At 39.6% G+C, this 19,772-nt stretch overlaps 1 non-coding gene across 1 annotated transcript; it reads right to left on the reverse strand.

Moving 5' to 3' along the window:
* MIR216B (microRNA 216b) lies at nt 18,950-19,035 on the reverse strand. The gene has a single exon (NR_129652.1). It is a non-coding gene; the product is annotated as a microRNA 216b (primary transcript).

Below are 19,772 nucleotides of genomic sequence, written 5' to 3' on the forward strand. Positions count from 1 at the left end.
AAAGGCTAGAGATCTCTTCAAGAAAATTAGCGATGGAACATTTCATGCAAAAATGGGCACAATAAACAGCAGAAATGTTATGCTCCTAATGGAAGTAGAAGATATTAAGAAGAGGTGGCGAGAATACACAGAATAATTATACAAACAAGATCTTCATGACCCAGATAACCACGATGGTGTGATCACTCACCTAGAGCCAGACATTCTGGAATGTGAAGTCAAGTGGGCCTTAGGAAGCATCACTATGAACAAGACTTCTCTGTGGGATTTTCCAGGCAAGGGTACTGGAGTGGGTTGCCATTTCCTTCTCCAGGAAAGCTAGTGTAGGTGATAGAATTCCAGCTGAGCTGTTTCAAATCCTAAAAGATGATGCTGTTAAAGTGCTTCACTCAATATGCCAGCAAATTTGGAAAAAGCAGCAATGGCCACAGGACTAGAGAAGGTCAGTTTTCATTCCAGATCCAAAGAAGGGCAATGTCAAAGAATGTTCAAACTACTGTGCAATTGCACTCATTTCACATGCTAGCAAAGTAATTCTCAAGATCCTTCAAGCTAGGCTGCAACAGTATGTGAACCAAGAACTTCCAGATGTACACACTGGATTTAGAAAAGGCAGAAACTTTGAACCAGAGATCTAGTTGCCAACATCCACTGGATCATAGAAAAAGCTATGTAAAAAGAGAAAAAGGGTCACAGAAAAGGAGAATTCCAGAAAAATATCTACTTCTGCTTCATTGACTGTGCTAAAGCCTTTGACCATGTAGATCACAACAAACTGTGGAAAATTCCTAAAGAGATGGGAATACCATATCACATTACCTGCCTCCTGTGAAACCTATATGCAGTCAAGAAGCAACAATTAGAACCAGACATTGAATGATAGACTGGTTCAAAATTTGGAAAGGAGTATGTCAAGGCTGTATATTGTCACCCTGCTTATTTAACATATGCAGAGTACATTATGCAAAATGCCAGGCTGGATGGCACAAGCTGGAATCGAAATTGTGGAGAGAAATATCAATAACTTCAGATATGCATATGACGCCACCATTATGGCAGAAGAGCTGACTCATTTGAAAAGACCCTGATACTGGGAAAGATTGAGGGCAGGAGAAGGGGACGACAGAGGAGAAGATGGTTGGATGGCATCACCGACTCAATGGACATGGGTTTGGGTAGACTCCGGCAGTTGGTGATGGACAGGGAGGCCTGGCGTGCTGTGGTTTATGGGGTCACAAAGAGTTGGATACGACTGAGCGACTGAACTGAACTCAACTGAATTATGGCAGAAAGCAAAGAGGAATTAAAGAGCCTTTTGATGAAGGTGAAAGAGGAGAGTGCAAAAGCCGGCTTGAAACTCAACATTCAGAAAACTAAGATCATGGCATCTGGTTCCATCACTTCATGACAAATAGATGGGGAAACAATGGAAACAGTAACAGACTTCGGACTCCAAAATTACTGTGGACAGTAACTGCAGCCATGAAATTAAAAGACACTTGATTTTTGGAAGAAAAGCAATGAGAAATCTAGACAGCATACTAAAAAACAGAGACATTACTTTGCCTACTAAGGTCCATATAGTCAAAGCTATGGTTTTTCCAGCAGTCATGTATGGATGTGAGAGTTGGACAATAAAAAAGGCTGAGTGGTGAAGCACTGATGCCTTCAAACTGTGGTGCTGAAGAAGACTGTTGAGAGTTCCATGGACCCAAGGAGATCAAACCAGCCAATCCTAAAGGAAATTAACACTGTATATTCATTGGAAGAACTGACGCTAACGTGAAGCTCCAATACTTTGGCCACCTGATATGAAGAACGGTCTCATTGGAAAAGACCCTGATTCTGGGAAAGACTGAAGGCAGGAGGACGAGATGGTTGGATGACATCACCGACTCATTGAACATGAATTTGAGCAAGCTCCAGGAGATGGTGAAGGACAGGGAAGCCTGGCGTGCTTCAGTGCATGGATTCACAAAGAGTCCAACATGACTGAGTAATTGAATAACAGCAATACTTTGAATGTTTCATTGGTAGACATGCCAAATCCTCCCTTTATTTTGATGCTAATTACTATCAGCATGTAGTTCTATTTAGAATTTTAAAGTTAAGAAAATAAAATGGTCAGATTCTATATGGCTGAAAAGATAGTTGATTTTTTTCTTAAAACAGTAACACAGCTAATTAGTTGACAGGAGTTGGGGCACCTGATTACTCAGGTATTAATATTTTCTTTTTTACTCTTTCATCCTATCTCTTCTCTTGGTGGGAATTGCTTATTCTATGATCTATGTTCCTAACACTTATTTGCAAGGACGTTTTTTGGAATCTACAACAATTTTTTTTTTTTTAAGAGAAAGTTTATAAATGATTTGGTTCAGAGAAAATCCTTTTGAGCTATGTTACCTGTAGACATGTCATGCCACTTCTCTGAGTAAACTCTCCACTAGCTCCTCAAGTCATTTGCATTAAAACCCCATATCCTTAGATTGGCCCACCCCATTAGTGCCCCAACCCCATTTCCTACCAGGTTTTTCCTCTCACTCCACTCCATCAACAGCCTTCTTGTTGGACTCAAAACCAGTGATTCTCACCTCTGACTGCACATTAGAATCCACTCAGCTAAGTCTCTTCAGTGGTGTCCGACTCTGTGCGACCCCATAGACGGCAGCCCACCAGGCTCCCCCATCCCTGGGGTTCTCCAGGCAAGAACACTGGAGTGGGTTGCCATTTCCTTCTCCAGTGCATGGAAGTGAAAAGTGAAAGTGAAGTCGCTCAGTCGTGTCCGACTCTTAGGACTGCAGCCCACCAGACTCCTCCACACAGGATTTTCCAGGCAAGAGTACTGGAGTGGGGTGCCATTCAGTAGCTCTTAAATAGGCACATCAAGCTAACTCTGATTGCTGTGATTTAATTCATTTGTGGTGGAGCCCTTGCCATTGGCATTTCTAAAAGTTCCCAGGGTACCTGTATGTGCAGACAGTATTGCAAATATTTATGTTGTTGTTGTTCAGTCACTCAGTTGTATCTGACTCTTTATGACACCATGGACTACAGCACGCCAGGCTTCTCTGTCCTTCACTATCTCCTGGAGTTTGCTCAGACTCATGGCCACTGAATCAATGACACCATCTGACCATCTCATGCAAGGATCTATAGACAGCAATAATATGCTTACTGCATATGCAACATGGCAAAAGCAGTGTTTGACATGTGGTTGGTGCTCAACTATTTAAAAATCGCTTCTTACTCTATTGAATTACATTTGTCTCTTTCCTTTTGGAAAAAAAAAAAAAAAAGAATTTTCTGTCCTTCTCGAAAAATTGTCCCCAAGAATTGCAATTGGGGTTTTTTTAATGTTTGGTAGGGGAGAAATGGTTATTTCAACTAACGGAAAGATATAGACACTTGGAGAGTTTCACAGCTTTAAAAGGCCCTAATGAGCCCTGAGAATGAAGCCGTTTTCAAGGAAGTCCCAGTTGGTTCAGTGGTTAAGAATTCGCCTGCCAATACAAGAGCTGCAGGAAACATAGGTTAGATTCCTGGGTTGGGAAAATCCCCGGAGGAGGCAATGGCCACTCACTCCAGTATCCTTGCCATGATAATACCATGGACAGAGGAGCCTGGTAGACTACAGTCCCCAGGCTCGAAAAGGGTCAGACATGACTGAGCACACACACGTTCTCACGAGTAAGTGAAAGCAAAAAGTAAAAGTGAAATCACTCAGTCATGTCTGACTCTTTGTGACCCCATAGACTGTAGCCCACCAGGCTCCTTATGAGAGGTAAGTTATTTTCTGGCTTTTATGAACATATTTGCTCTGTTAGTCTGGGAATAACTGGTCCTCAAGCTGACCTCCTACTCCTAACATCAATTTCTGGCAAGAAAACCTAATAGATCATACTGATCTGCCTTAATAACAGAAACGTAATTTAATTAAGCAGCACAGGCTTCTCTTCCTGAGGATACACAAGGAGCTATGTGCCAGTCAAGACCCAAGAAATAGCATCTTTAATAATTTATGCTGTTAAATTTAATGTTTAATTATAAATTTAGTTATATTAACATTTAATTATAAATTTGCTCCATCTAATTTGCTTTGTGTTGCTGGGTGAATGAGGAAGAAAAGTGGTCATTTTTTATCCTAAGGAATTCCATTTGTACTCAATCTTTTTGTAGAATATGTTTTTCTGTCTGTTTCCAGGGGTCACTAAGAATTGGAATTAGGTACAACTCAAGTCTTTTGGCAACCTTAGACTAAGCCAAAGTGGATTCTAAATTTCAATATCAATTAGGGCAGTTGAATGCAAAACATTCACAGAAGGAATGAGGAAGGAACCTTCTGTGTGATAATCTGGCAGTTGAAGTTTGAGGAGGGCCTGGCCGGAGACCATATCCCCTTTTGAACTGTTTGAAATGTGACAGAGTAGCGCCCACAAAAAGAGTGGGAGGAGCTTTCAGAAGGAAAACATTTTAGGTTCAGCTTCTTACTACACATAGACCCCCTTGATTGCAGCTTTTAAAAAGAAACAAGTAGCAAGCACTGAAGACATGCTATATAAATAGCCTATGAATTCAATGAAGACCTTTCCAGTTGCCTTGGCAATATAAAAGGACTTCAAAAAAAGACACAAAACTATAACCATAACAGGGGTTTTTTTGGGTTATGGAATAGAAATTTGGCATTCTAATTTTGGTTGCCATGCAAGTCTTTTGATCCATGAGGGCAAGGAGATTGCTCTGTTTAGCATAATCCCAGAGACCACTGTGGAGGGCTGTATGAACATCTCACAGTTGCCAGCTGAGATTAAGCCAACTCACAGCCATCCAGGTTAGACCTGCAACAAGAAGATCACGCAGGTGCCTTAGGTAGAATCATGGCTTTGTTCACTGTGAACCAGCTGAAGACACGTTTGAAGTCTTGTGTATCCCTGATTTTTGTTGTTTTTGAAACATTATCAAGTTACTCCCCTTGCTGAGTTGAAACCTTATTTTCACACATTTCTGGCATATGGAACATTGCATGTAATGTCATAAAAGCATAATCTTTGCATTTAGAAAGGATTTATCCTATTTAATCCTTAAATAATAAAAAAACATAATCAAGTATCATGATAGGTAGGTGTAAAAATGATTCCTCAAAACCCACTTATAAACAAAATTTAAAAAGATTTTGAGAATACCAAACTAAGCACTCTAAAATAGTTCCTCAGGCAAGAAAACCAACAGTTGTGACAGTGAAAAAAGTGATGATCGTATACTCACCAAGGGCTCAGGTGTGACAGTGGGGGTCCAGGTCTTACTTTTATTAGATGAGAGTTTCCATGTCTTTCCCTTTTGCTCATGCTGCTTTATTATGGCTAAGTTGGATTGGGTCTTGAGCCTCAGCCCCTTCTGTCCACTGGGTGGGGCTAATCATTGGTAGGATAATGATCAAGAAAGGAGGGAGGAGGAGACACCCACAGAGGTTCTCTACCACCTGCTTCAGGGATTCTAGGCTTCAGAGTGTATAAAAAGCATGAGAAGTACCCAGAGGCACTTGTTACAAATGTAGATCCCCCAGACTCCTGTGTGAATTTTGATTTTATAGGGCTGGTTTGGGGCTGGGATTTGTGATTTGGCAGGGATTTTCCCCACCTTGCTCTCTAGCTTCATTTCATTTCATCCTAGACCATTTCTTCCCCTGAATTGTAGACTCAGATACAACTGCTTGAAGTTCCAAGAATCCAGTGAGCTGTAGTATGCCTTTGCTCCTATCCAGAATGGCTTCCTCTTCTTTTCCGCCTTGAACACAGACACAGACACACACATACACACACATGCACACACTTTGTGTGGATGACATACAGATGCTGAATCTAAAGCCAACATCAGACATCACTTTCTCTTGCCGACTGCAAATTGTCATCTGTCATCTACCTCTACAAGGATTAAATCCTGAGCTGCTGTATAGCTGCTGACCTTCAGCACCCCCTGAAAGGAGTTCAGGGTAGAGATCAGGAGGCACCCTGTGCCCTGGGAGAAACTGGCAGAACAGGTCTTCTGATAGTTAGATACTTTCAGGAGATGTTATGAGCCCAATTCTTGCATTTCATTTCAGTTCAGTCTCTCAGACATGTCTGACTCTTTGTGACCTCATGCACTGCAGCATGCCAGGTCTCCCTGTCCATCACCAACTCCTGGAGTTTACTCAAACTCATGTCCATTGAGTCAGTGATGCCATCCAACCACTTCATCCTTTGTCGTCCCCTTCTCCTCCTGCCTTCAATCTTCCCCAACATCAGGGTCTTTTCAAATGAGTCAGTTCTTTGCATTAGGTGGCCAAAGTATTGGAGTTTCAACTTCAACATCAGTCCTTCCAATGAACACCCAGGACTGATCTCCTTTAGGATGGACTGGTTGGGTCTCCTTGCAGTCCAAGGGACTCTCAAGAGTCTTCTTCAACACCACAGTTCAAAAGCATCAATTCTTCAGCACTCAGCTTTCTTTATAGTCCAACTCTCACATCCATACATGACTACTGGAAAAACAATAGCAATGACTAGACAGACCTTTGTTGGCAAAGTAATGTCTCTGCTTTTTAATATGCTGTCTAGGTTGGTCATAACTTTCCTTTCAAGGAGTAAGTGTCTTTTAATTTCATGGCTGCAGTCACCATCTGCAGTGATTTTGGAGCCCCCCAAAATAAAGTCAGCCACTGTTTCCACTGTTTCCCCATATATTTGCCATTAAGTGATGGGACCAGATGCCATGAGCTTAGTTTTCTGAATGGTGAGCTTTAAGCCAACTTTTTCACTCTTGTCTTTCACTTTCATCAAGAGGCTCTTTAGTTCTTCTTCACAAAATTCTGCCATAGGGTGGTGTCATCTGCATATCTGAGGTTATTGATATTTCTCCCAGCAATCTTGATTCCAGCTTGTGCTTCATCCAGCCCAGCATTTCTCATAATGTATTCTACACAGAAGTTAAATAAGCAGGGTGACAATATACAGCCTTGAAATACTCCTTTTCCTATTTGGAATCAGTCTGTTGTTCCATGTCCAGTTCTAACTGTTGCTTCCTGACCTGCATACAGGTTTCTCAAGAGGCAGGTCAGGTGGTCTGGTATTCCCATCTCTTTCAGAATTTTCCACAGTTTATTGTGATCCCACACAGTCAAAGGCTTTGGCATAATCAATAAAGCAGAAATAGATGTTTTTCTGGACCTCTCTTGCTTTTTCAATGATCCAGCGGATGTTGGCAATTTGACCTCTGCTAATTTCTCCATATTTAGGAAAACAATAAAATCATTAATGGTGACATCTGCTCCTCATGACTAGCAACAAGCCTCTGCCAAAATATGTGCTTGACCGCATGTAGCCCTCCTCACTGAAATCATATATAACAATGACTTCTCCCCCACCTCTTTGGAATAGCTTCTCAGAGGTATTGCAAATGCTGTCTCCTGGCTATAGTCCTCATTTTGCCCCAATTAAAACTTAACTCACAACTCTCAAATTATGTGTCTTTTTTCAGTTGACATTCTCTTTAGTCTTCCTTTTCTGTGATCCCTTTTGTACTCTCTCTATTCTGGCAGCTGTTGTACACAATGATGCTTTTTTATATTCATATTGTCTCCCTATTAGACTATGACTTTCTAAATGTGGGACCATCTTTATATTCTCAGTCATACAATTCTCAGCATAGCAGCTAGTCCTTAGTAAATACTCAACAAAACAGTGTTGACCTAAATCAAATGTTTGTTGAAGCATTCCGGCTCATAATTTGTTCTTAGATAACTGACATTTCAGATAATGAAGATAGTGATAATTTGCTGAGTTAGAAAAATGGCTTTTTGGGGAAAAAAAATCAGATATAGAGTTAGGAAACTAGAGGAAAGAACAAGCAAGTATCATATAAACTCCTGTTTTTCATATAAACTCCTACTTTTTGAAAAATAAAAATGTCCACTCACTGGAGTTTAACATTTAAAATATAATTCTAAGTTTACCTTCTGGAGTCAAATTGCTCAGGATCAAAAATAAATAGAAAATTTTATACTAATCAAAAAACAAGGGACTGTCATTTCATGCCTTTTCTCTTAAGGAGTTAGGATGGACCAGACCTAACTTCAAAGCAGTATGCATGATGGTTCATTTTTTTTCCTTTCCTCTTAAACTTAGATTTGATTTTCCTTTCTCCCTAGAAGGTTTAACGCTTACAATGATTGTAAAGCAATAGTAAGAGTAAAGATGTAGTTTTTCTTCCTTTTACTGGAAACAACTAGAAAAAGATCATAAATGGAAATACCATACATTGATGAGGAAGATGAGATAGTTGTAGGTGAACCCAAGACAGGGTATGTCATTCCCACAACTGCAGTGGGGAGGATTCTGAAGGGAGAACACAACAGTTTGCTGCTTAGCCCACCTTACTGACTTGCTGTGACAAGCATTTAAAAATAAAAAGGAGGAAACTGGTAGAAAGTGGTTTGGGTAACAAAACTATGCAAATGTGGCTAGATAGTCCATAGGCTAAGTAAACTGAAAAAAAAAAAAAGTAGCAGAGTAAAGTATCAAGGATTAAGCTATTTCTAAAGGTATCTATGCATTCTGTTTAGAGATTTAACAGACATCACCAAAGAAAAGGAGCCTCTAAATCCATAGTAGGGTGTTTCTACAGGTACTTTCAGAAGCATGGCAATGTATGCATTTGTGATTGCAGTTCTATAAGAGATTTTCTGTAGATCTATATTAGGAAGTAACAAAGAAATTCCTGTCAGGTCATTGGATTTGTTTGCATGCTCAGTCACGTTAGTCGTGTCAGATTCCTTGTGACCTTATGGACTGTAATCTGCCAGCCTCCTTTGGCAGGCATGGAATTTTCCAGGCAAGAATACTGGAGTGGGTTGCCATGCTCCCCTCCAGGGGATCTTCCCAACCCAGGGATCAAACCTGGATTTCCTACATTGCAGGTGGATTCTCTATTGCTAAGTTGCCGGGGAAGCCTGGATCTCTTCATATGGTGGCAATTTTAATATTTTGCTGAAAGCCAGTAATTTTTTTTTTAATATCTTGTGTGTGTACTCAGTTACTCAGTTGCCTCTGACTCTCCAACCCCATGGACTGTAGCCCACCAGGGTCCTCTGTCCATGGAATTTTCCAGGCAAGAATACTGGAGTGGGTTGCCATTTCCTTCTCTAGGGGATCTTCCCAACCCAAGGATCAAATCTGTGTCTCCTGTATTGGCAAACGAATTCTTTACCAGGGGTCCTTTATTATCTTTTAATTAATTTATTAATTTTACTTATTAGTTTGTACTGGGTCTTCATTGTTGCGGTTGGGCTTTGTCTAGTTGCAGCAAACGGGGGCTGCTTTTGGTGGTGGCACACGGCTTCTCCTTGCAGTGGCTTCTCTTGTTCAGAGCGCAGGCTCTAGGGCATGTGGGCTCAGTAGTTGTGGCTCATAGGCACCAGAGCACAGGCTCAGTAGCTGTGGTGCATGGACCCAGCTGTCCTGAGGCATGTGGAATCCTCCCACACCAGGGATTGAACATATGTTTCCTGCATTGTCAGGCGGATTCCTAACCACTGGACCACCAGGGAAGTCCGAGGCCAGCAATATTTACACAAAGCTGGAATTGTTTATATACATCCTGAAAACTTGGAGGGATTCTCTTTCTTACTGCAAGCTTGATTTTAGAACATAGCACAAGCCATTGGGAAGCACACAGCTTTGACTGAGGAAGAACTGGATGTGATTCCTGGTTCTACCACTTACTAGCTGTGGGCTTTAAAGGCAAATTATTTTGTGTCTTTGAGCCTTGGTTTCTGCATTTAATACTTGTGCATGAGATTTTTAGAGCCAAATGTGATAATATCTGTGAAAATGTCTACTGAGTACAGAATCTGATACCTATATACTCAATTAACTCTAATTTTATTTTGTTTAATTTTACTACCAGGTGTTTTGGTTAACAATTATTTTTTTCTATTCTCTTTTAAAATGTCTAACCTTTAGAGTTTAGAAAAGATACTAAAATTCCACTCTTATTTTTTATGCTTGTGTTGTCTTTGTTATTTTCCTTCTTCTTAGAAGGTACATATCTGCTTCTGTACCTTACTTAAGTTACTGATTCACTACTGGTGTACCAGAGTAGACTAGGGTGTAGGTCAGGAGGTATTTCTATTTCTACAGCTTCTGAGTTAACATGATGTTTGTAGTTTCTTAAGACCCCATGGTATCTAGAGTTGATATAAGCTATATTTATAATTCAATTTTCTCTTCCTTATGGATATGAACACACTATCATATGAGACATACTGTTTAGAAATCTAGTCCTCCTTCAGCCTTCAAGTCTAAATTCTGAAACATCCCTGATCTTTGGATACTCTGGTTCACACTGAAACTGGAGTAATATTAATTTTGTCACATTTGAGTGTCTTTTGCAATCCTCCTTTTAGAAATTTATTCAAAATAATGAAGAAAATCTATTAAAACAAAACAAAACAAAACAACAACTGAAAAGCTGCTGCTGGGTGAGAGGACTTGTAAGAACCCATTCAGTATGATTCTCTTCTATGACCCAGTTTCCTGGCAGTTGTGGTGACCACCTGAAGTTTCCCCATATGAATTTCCTCTCTTTGATTTCTGGGCAGGAGTCACTCTCCAAGCAGTAACCTTTTTCAGGTCTGCTTCCTTTTTACCTTGTCTTCTTATTCTTTCTGGAATTGGGACTCTGAATCCCCCAAGGTTTGAAAGATAGCCAAACATTATTTATTATTTTTGTAGCCTTGTAGGCATTCAGAAAATGTTTGGCTTCAAATTGGTTTCAATAAAATAGTTGGCTGGAGTTACAAATGAGCATTTTGGCTGGAATTTTGTTAAATACCAGTCTGAAGCTGAATTTTGGTAAAGCTGCCCTGAATACATCTATCTTTGTCAATGGATTTGTTTGTTTATTAAGTGCATACTTTCTGGATTTTTGTGGGAAGAGAAGGTCAGACAGCAGAGCATGAGGATTAGAAGTGATTACGAATAGAGAAAGGGATTCATGGAGAATGGTGTCTAGAGATAAGGCGTTACGAGAAGGAAGTCTGAGTCATACTGTGCATAAGTGGGTGTCCAGCCCAAGGCTGAAGCCAGAACTGCCATTGAGCTGAGCTTCCCATTGGCATGTTTTCCACATTCTGAATGGTGGAGACATTCTTGAATAGGTAGTCACAATTAAGGACAGAGCAGCAGTGTAATTGATGTAAAAGATGGCTCCCATTAACAAAGGTTTTTCCTTCTCTAGTTCAGACTTCTATAAAGGTTTAAAAAGAAGCCAGCTGTACTTCAAGGGACACAATATATCTTTCATAACTGCAGCCAAGCAGATGAATAAATAATCTCTTCAAGGGGAGCCATTAGCAGACTGGATAATATTGACATGAGTAATTGGAGAGAAATAAATGAAGTAATTGCTTTAAGAATAGCTGTTAGAGATTGCCTATGTATAATTGGATTTTAACCCTTAAGACTTGGCGTATGCCACTTTCCCTTTTTTAAAGAAGAAAGAATTTTGGAAGATCCTCTTTCTGGAGGCCAGAGAAAGCAATAACTAGCTTCAGTGACAGGAGACACTGATCATGGCTCAACAGGACTGTAGTCATAGTGGCCAAATCAGCTTAAACTTTCCTTCTTTTGCAGAGTACACCTGCAATAAATGAAGGAGGGAAGTTTATCCCTGAAATTTTTAGGAGAGAATCCTAGGTCTAGAATCCCAGACCTCTGAAGATTCTTGCAGCAGAGAAGAAACTTTAGTCTGTAAATTTGTCACAGTTTCCTAAGATGATCCTTGGTTTGGGATGATAGAGGAGATGCTGAAAGCAATAAACACAGAAGAGCGGAAGATGACTAGGTACCTGAAGCTTGGGAAGTTTTAGGTCTCAATGACAAAACGGTGGGCAAAGTTGGAACAGAGTTGACTTACCCACTGTCTGTTCTTTAAAGGGTGGGGTCTGGTTTGAGACTTCTTTTCACAGAGCCAGACTGGGGTCCAGGGGCTTCCTATTGAGGGTTCAGGTGTCATGACACAGTCTCACAGGATGCATATCCTGCAGGAAGGTGGTTATTTCAGAAGCAAATGCATCCCCATGATCATTTTAATTGGCTAATGACCCAGGAAAATGGTGTGACTCCTGGAAAACTGAGCTTTTAAATTTTGAAGTGGAATCCCATTATCTGTTTCATAGGATTGCTAGGGGCTTAAATAAGACTATTTATATAAAGTGCCTAACAATAGCTAATATAGAACACTTAATGATAGCTGCTATTTTTTTTGTTCCTGCAGCACTGCAATAATTTGCACAGGTTAAGAAATTTTGTATCCATATGAGATGACAGATGTTCACTAAATTTATTGTGGTAATCATTTCATGATGTATATAATGCATAACTCAAATCATTATGTTGTACACCTTAAATTTAAATATAAATGTATGTCGATTATAACTCACTGAAACTGAAAGAAAAAAGAATTTGAGTTGACTTTATTGTCATAACAGACAAAAAACAACCTTAGCTAATCATTTTACTATTAATAACCATAACAGAAGCTGCCATTTACTGGCCTAAACTTATACTAATAAGTATTTTATGTTGATTACAACCCTATCTGGAAGGTATCTATAGAAGTCAAGCTAACCATGAGAGAATGTCCAATAGCAGTAATTTTCTATGGAGTTGCGAGGAAACAGGGAGGTTGTTTTCTGGAAATACAGGTTCCAGAGGTACAGTGAGAAAAGGAGAAAGAGGGAAAGTTTAGTCATTTTCTAATCAGATGCACCCCTCTTAAATAGGAGCTTGAGAAAGCCTTGAGCCAGCACTTGGAAAATGATGTTTGGAGGTTTGTGGGCAGCCACAAAGGTGGCTACAGATAGTACTGAGAGGAAAAAATGAAGAAGACATTTCTATACCGTTTCTGAGATATTCGAGAAAAGATCACGATCAGAATATAGGGGCTCAGTCTACAGAAGAAAGCCCATGGAAAAAAAAAGTTTAAAGGGAGAATGTCTAGCAGGAGGGAGACCCTATAAACAAGCTCATAGAATTGAGGTTGGAGCATGAAGGTCCCTTGGGTAAGAACCGAGGCTTGCAGGAGAGGGAAACTAAATACTGCCTCATGGAATCAGATATTCTGATTGTGGGCATGCAGGTGTTTTGGGGAGGGGATATCAGGACTCTTCATATATACACTTGTGTGAATAAGCTATTTTACTGAGGTAAACACGCTTAGAGAAAAGTGCACATATCATTGTTGTACAGCTTGATGAATTATCACAAAGGGAACACACCCATGGAACTAACACCCAGGTCAAGAAAGAGAACATTACCATCTTTACAAACATTTTCTACTCATGGGTTTTACATGCTTAGTTTCTTAAATGAATATGTATCCTTCTATGTATATATTTAAAGTCAAATGTGGTCAGTTAAAATATTTCACATATCAAATAAGAAAAAAGGGCTTGTACTAAAAATGAGTTAAGGAAAACACTTTTTTTAGATCCATAAAATTCCCTAGATGTGAGAAATTAAAATCTGAATAAAATCCTGATTTCAAAATCATAATTAAGTCCTGAAATAAGGGAAAATTTAATGTGCCTCCAAAACTCATTGGAGATTTAGTTGCTAAGTCATGTCTGACTCTTGCGACCCCATGGACTGTAGCCTGCCAGGCTCCTCTGTCTATGGGATTCTCCAGGCAAGAATACTGGAGTGGGTTGCCATTTCCTTCTCCAGGGGATCTTTCCCACCCAGGAATTGAACCCAGGTCTCCTACATTGCACGCAGATTTTTTTTTTTACCAATTTAGCTACAAGGGAAGCCCCCCAAAACTCATTAGGGCATTGAAAATTGGGTTTCAAACAGGTGTTCCTTCTAAAAAAGAAATACCTGATCATTTTTGCTTAAAGCCTTCAAGAACATACAGCATTCAACACTGTTTCAAGCACATGGCGTGCTCAGCAAATATTTGTCAATAATGATAATGATGATAAGTTACCTTTTTCATATAACACACAGTGACCCCTGGTTCCCCTAAACAATAACCTGTGCAAAGAAACATGACTTTTAGTTCTTCAGAAGCTCCTGTTTGGAGCCTCAGGGGAACGAATAATTTGTGTGAACTAGTGATGATGTTATTTCACACACTGGTTGAAATGATTTTGCTGTTTACCTGAACTCTTCCCCACAACCAAACACAGCTCTGAGTTTTGTAGCGATGAGGCACAGGATAGAAGGAGGGACACAAAATAAGAAGTGAGACAATGGGGAACAAAAGTATACAAAGAGAGAGCTAATGCTGAGTTAAAGCTACACTGGAAAGATCTCTTTGTTGTTTTCTTTTGCTTCAAGGAAGTAATATTACAACTTAGCATAGCAATTAACCATACTTCTGATTAGATCACATTTCATTATGTGCCATATTTATTTTGGTAGGTAATCAATTATGAGCTGAAGGAGGTTCTCCATGGCAGCCACCATAGTGGGTTACTACCAAGAGAGAAATTGAAAGCCATTTTCAAATGGAAAAAATATTTTTTACACATTGTAATATCCTTAACGGGTCCTTCAGTTGAAACTTCACAGAAGACAGAGTTGACAATGTGTACATTTGACAATATATAATGAATTTAGTAATGTTTATCTGTTTATGAGTGCTAATTCAAGTCTGGTCTTACAAAACCACAAAATTATTTTTGCTGTGCTTGACTCAAGTGCATGCTCAGTCATGTCCAACTCTCTGTGGCCCCATAGACGGTAGTCCACCAGGCTCCTCTGTTCATGGAATTTTCCAGGCACGAATACTGAAGAGGGTTGCCATTTCCTCCTTTAGGGGATCTTCCCGACCCAGGGATCAAACCCACGTCTTTTGTGCCTCCTGCATTGCAGGCAGATTCTTTACCATGGTGCCATTTGATTTGTTTTGCCTTGATTTTTAGGTTGCCAGCAGAAATTAGGGAAGGATAAGATCTCTTTCATAATGATTTGTGAATCTGATGGCTTGTCGTGTCCTCAGCAATAGTATTTATTATTATTATAGCAATAGCATTTATTATTATAAAATAGCACAATTTTAGCTTTTACCCATTGGTGTTAAAGTGTAAATAGGTGCAGAATTCATGAGAAGTTTTCTTCCTTGTTAAAGAGTAGATTATAACAGCTTTGATTTTGAGTCAGCCATTTGGCTTACATCACAGATTGAGTAATTCTTAGGGCATTTTTATAAGAATATAGACTGTTTACACTGGAATAAGTGTCATATGATGCAAAGAAAAACGGAAGTCTAGTTTCACGTTTACCACTGATCAGTTGTATGATCTGTGGTCACTCAACCTCTGGGCCTTAAAACTGGATAGTAGTTTAGATGATGGACTTTGGGATCCCACAGAACTGGCTCAAAGTCCTTATTAAAATTCTAGGTGCTTCATTTTCACTTCTGCACAACAGGACCACTAGTAGGTCAACTTCATATAAGATTGTTAGAGGAGTTACATGGGACAATGAGTGTAAAATGCCTAGCATGCAGTCAGTGCTCAATAAATAATAGATTTAAAGCAAGTAGTCACTATTTTCTTTTCCAGATCTAAAATGTTAAGTTTCTGTGAATGACAGAGCTTCTGAAGTATCTGTTAGGACCGTATCCAATTAGGAATTTCAGATTTGGAAGGGGTGGCCCCTTATGTGCTCAGTCTCTCTGTTGTGTCTGACTCTTTGCAACCCTTCGTATTGTATGCGGCCTGCCAGGCTCCTCTGTCCATGGGATTTTTCAGGCAAGAATAGCGGAGTGGGCTGCCATTTCCTCCTCCAGGGAAATCTTCCTGACCCAGGGACTGAACCTGTTCTTCCTGTGTCTCCTGAATTGCAGGTGGACTCTTTACAGCTGAGCCATCAGGGCACACTATAAGCAAGCTTTACTTCTGCATAGGCCCTCGGGCATAGGTGTATTTTAGTTACACATTGAGTGAAAACCTTGACATCATTTGAAAGAAGAGGAAATCGGTTACCCTGTCAGAAGAAGAAAAACTATGTGAACTCATTTTGTATAGTCCTTCAAGAGAAGCTGTTTGCTTGCCCTGAAGATGGGTGGCCTTGAGATCACTAGAGTGGAAGGAGGACAGTCAAAGATATTAGGCCAGTGTCCTTTGGAGGGGATAATTATGGGCAAATCAGTGCTTTCATCAGCTTTCTTTCTCTTGCAGTTTCCACATCGATGATAAGGGGAAGTAGCAAGAGACCAGGCCCTTTCCCAAACTTGCCTAATTCACTTCAACATCCTACATCCTATAATGACAACATCCTACATCATCTCAGCTCTTTATTCTTAATAAGTAGTTTCCCAGTCAGAGGAAGTAAACATGAAAGAAGATACTTTTTTTTAAAGATGAGGAAATTGGACACAGAGAGGCCATAAGAGGAGTCAAATATTATGATCCAGGTTTCTTGACCTGTAGTTCCAACCTTGTTCCTCCCTACTAATTTGTCCCAGATGTACAGTTGTGCAGATTCAGATAATTTCTTTTCTTTCCATGTATGTCTTTCTAAGCCTCAGTATCTTCATTCATAAAATGGCACTGTTCACAATACCTTCCTTACCAGGTTGATATGAGGACTAAATTAAATAATGTGTATAGAGTGCTTCAGGCTGTAGTTGCTATTAGCTGTTGCTATTAGCTGTTGCTATCAGTAGCTCCCCTTGGGAGGATGCTAAATTCCTAGCATCATTTTTTATTTTATCCTGCACTGAGCCCCGTGTTTTTAAAGATTTTGAATACCAAACTGCATATGTGTGTGTGTGTGTTAGTTGCTCAGTCATATCCAACTCTGTGATAGCATGGACTGTAGCCCTCCCAGCTCCTCTGTCATGAATTCTCCAGGCAAGAATACTGGAGTGGGGTGTCTTTCCCTTCTCCAAGGGATCTTCTTGTCCCAGGAATCAAACTGGGTCTCCTGCATTACAGGCAGATTCTTTCTGTTTGAGCCACCAGGCAAGCCCTTATTGGTTAATAATATTTTTATTATTATCAGTGGCTTTGGATTCCCTAATCAGTAACTGCATCAATACTAAATTGATTTAGCCCCAGTAAAAGCAAAGAACCCTAAATAAGAGCCTCTTCATTCTTGTCCAAGGAAATGTACTTCCTTCAGGTTGTTTGAGGTGTCTAAGACATCTTGCTGATCTCCAGCACTGTCTTTGCAGATTCTGGACATAGTTGGGCTCTCACTTTTCAATGACTAAGTCAAACCTTGTTATTATCATCTGAGTGAGTTGGTGTTTTGTGTGTGATCTAATTCAATTTTTGAATGTTACCATTTTTCCATCTTATCATGAGAAATTGTTGTGGTCCAGAAATAATAAGAATGAATTCAGCATGAATGAAACTGAAGATAAATTTTTAACATGCTGTGCTTAGTCACTAGGTCATGTCTGACTCTTTGAGACCCATGGGCTGTAGCCTGCCAGGCTCCTCTGTCCATGGGGAGTCTCCAGGCAAGAATACTGGAGTGGGTTGCCCTGCCCTCCTCCAGTGGATCTTCCCAACTTAGGGATAGAACTCAGGTCTCTTGCATTGCAGGCAGATTCTTTACTGTCTGAGCCACAAGGGAGGCCCAAGAATATGGGAGTGGTTAGCCTATCTCTTCTCCAGGAGATCTTTCTGATCCAGGGATCAAACTGGGGTCTCCTGCATTGCATGTAGATTCTTTACCAGTTGAGCTACCAGGGAAGCTACCAGAAGTTATTGATTAACAGACACTACCTGCTGATATACAAGAACTAAATTGTGTGTTTTATTCATTGTCATTAAAGGTCAAGTTCAGTTATAATTTTTAATTTTTTTGTGTGTTTTCTTTTACCCTTTCAGCTGCTCAATTTTATAGTATCAGAGGGGAAAGGAAACTAACATTTTAAGTATACAGAATTAGATCTTTTATAAAAATTTAACTGTTAAGAGGGAAAATTGCAAAGGATATCAAAAAAGACAAATTTATACTTGTCATCTCTTATTTTGAAAAGATGTGTTACATAGAGAACAAGTCTTGAGTCTTTCAAATATCATTGGGTCAGGCTAAAATAATTTCATTGTGAGAGCATTTTCCTTCTCTGTGTGCAGTCTAAGTGCATATTTTGTGCTGTTAGGAATAACTTTCCAAAGCTGTGTGAAGAATGTAGCAATAAAATCTAATAAGAATTATGGCTCATGACTTGAATGATGTCAGTATCCTTTTAATCCTCCCAAACATGAAAACGTTTTCTCCTCCTAAGATTTCTTAACTCTTTATTTCTAAGGAAATAAACAGAGCTCTGCAATTTCATTGGCAAAGTAAGAGTTAAAGGAAGATGTTTCACTCTATTAATGCTTATGTTTATTATTAAGATAATTTAGGAAAGAATAAACATAAGATAATAATACTTTATGAACATATATTGTCTGATTTTTTTCATACATTATGTAACATCAGAAGATCTCAGTGCAGCAATAATCTTATTTTTGTTATCAAAATCTTATTCAGTCCAGCAATAATCTTTGTTTTTTTTAAGCCAGTGCTTCTCAGACTTCAGTGTGAATCAGAATCACCTGAAAGGCTTGTTAAACCACAGATTTCCGGAGCTCATTCTCAGAGTTTCTAATTTAGGAGGCCTGGGGTAGGCATGAGACTCTGCATTACTCATAGGTTCCCAGGTGATGCTGATGCTGCTAGGCAGGGGAATCTGGCAACAGCTTTAAGTCATATTAACTGTCTTATCTTACAATTTAATTTGGTGGGATTCAACCATCCTGAGACATGTATGTCCGCTTGGTTTAGAAGAATTCAAAGTTTAGTAAGTTAGCTACAGTTTGGTTATTTGGCCAATCCAGATTTATTTCAAGTCAAAGAACTGCATACAGAAAAGTATGGTGAATGAAATGGTTTGATGTTTGAAGATGTCAGACTGTAGAATCTCTACGGGTAAGTGTGTGATTTCTTTAGTGACATCACATTTGCCTGCAGAGATTTTCCAGTCTGCCACTTTGAAGTTGTATTTAAGATGGAAAAAAGTTGCCTTCTTTCTACAGCGATCTTTCCAGAACTGTTACATTTTAAAACTATATTTATCCAAGGTTAAAACTGAATGGGAAAAAGGAGTTATGGTTGGGGTTCAGATAAGAGAGTAAATGAGAATGGACACTCTCTGATTCTGCCACACATCTCCCCAGAGACTGCCAAAAAAAAAAAGGGGAAATTAAAGCCTCCCCAAACCACAGCCAGTTTAATTTGTAACTGGTTTAATTTGTTTTAGCCACACCAAAAGACTTATGGGCAATCCAAGTAAATATCCTTGAGTTTCAAGGAATTTTATCTAATGATTAGACTTTGCAATTGGGTTTTCAGTCTATCTTAATTGACACTTATGTCTAATTACAAGAGAGATGAATAGAATCAGGAGGTGTGTTTCTCACTTTTATTTTCCCTATTTCTCTACTATTTAGTAGCTGTCTTATAATAAATAACATTAGCTGCTACTAACTTTTATAGTGATGAGATAATACATGTGTGTATGTTTGTTAGTTGCTCAGTTGTGTCCGACTCTGTGACCCCCACGGACTGTAGCCTGCCAGGCTCCTTTGTCCATTGACAAAGGAGAATCCAGTCAAGAATACTGGAGTGGGTTGCCATTCCCTTTTCTAGGGGATCTTCCCAACCCAGGGATTGAACCCGGGTCTCCTGCATTGCAGGGACATTCTTTACCAACTGAACTACTACTCC

The sequence above is a fragment of the Capra hircus genome, chromosome 11, assembly GCF_001704415.2.
Source record: "Capra hircus breed San Clemente chromosome 11, ASM170441v1, whole genome shotgun sequence".
NCBI lineage: Eukaryota > Metazoa > Chordata > Mammalia > Artiodactyla > Bovidae > Capra > Capra hircus.